Consider the following 1280-nt stretch of genomic DNA (forward strand, 5'->3'; position numbering starts at 1 on the left):
GTAGCAATAAGATTGCTTTATGGTAGCTTAGTATAATTGACACAACAGGAAGTGGCTATGAAACTATTACAGTAGTACAGTATGTACTATAGTTAATTCTATGCAGTTATGATAATACTGCATCTTCGTGTTTACATTACTGAGAATGGCACCATGTATGGTCTGTGTTTTTGTATATAATTTTAATTAATTTACTTTTTATGATAGATTTGTCTATATTTTATGGCAGTAAATGATAACAGACTAGTATCTACACATATTTCATGCATTTATGACATACCTTTTAAAAATTTTTGATATTTCTAGGCTTCCTGGTTCATCTGCCAGTTTTTTCAAGTTGTTGCACATTTCCAAAAAATTTTCCAATATATTTATTGGAAAAAACCCATGTATAAGTAGTTCAAACCCATGGTTTAAGGTTCAACTGTGTTTTACTTCTTTCTGCTTTTCTACTTTAAAGAGTGGAATCTACATGAATATCTTTCAGGGAAAATATCTAAGTTCCTAGTTTTATATGGTGAATGATTTAGATGAAATAGTTATGAGGGAATTTTCATGCCAACCAATACAGCAATGAAAGAGAAATTAAATGATTTGCTGAACTTTTTAAAAATGCTTTTATTCTGGTTAAAAAAAGAACACAAGATTCTAACAACCATCCTCCAGACTTTTACCACCAGAGTAATCTGAACCTAACCCCTGTGAGCAGTAAAAAACTCAGACTCTCCAAATGGTTTTCAGAAGCAAGGCCATGAAGTGCCCTGGAACATGTTCTCAAAGCTTCAGTTTTTGTAGATTAAAAACAAACAAACAAACAAACAGAAAACACAATAAGATCATCTTTAATATCAAAACTTATGCAGATGACTCATTCACTATTCTTTGCTTCCAAGTTCCTCTTTTGGGGGCTGAGATATTAAGTTTTAACTCAATGGTTTTAATTCTGTGATGGACTTAGCTACCTTCCTTCATCCCATGTTTAACAGAAATGGAAAACATTGTCTTTCCCTTTGAGATGCTAGTGGCCTTTAAGTATCATTTTTCAAAGAGGAGTATAATTCTCTCACAAGTTTTTTAAAGATTCTTCCTACAAATAATTAATTAATTAATTAAACAAGCAAGCAAATAAATATTTTTCCTGATTATGTTGTATCTTTCTTACTCTCATTTAAATCATCCAGCTGAAATTGGGAAGAAAAAAACTGTCATATGTAAATAATCTGTCATCCAGCTTGATAAGGGATTATAGGGTGAATAAGTATAGACTTTTGGACAAGTAG

This window comes from Pteropus alecto, unplaced genomic scaffold (assembly GCF_000325575.1).
Source record: "Pteropus alecto unplaced genomic scaffold, ASM32557v1 scaffold109, whole genome shotgun sequence".
NCBI classification, from domain to species: Eukaryota; Metazoa; Chordata; class Mammalia; order Chiroptera; family Pteropodidae; genus Pteropus; species Pteropus alecto.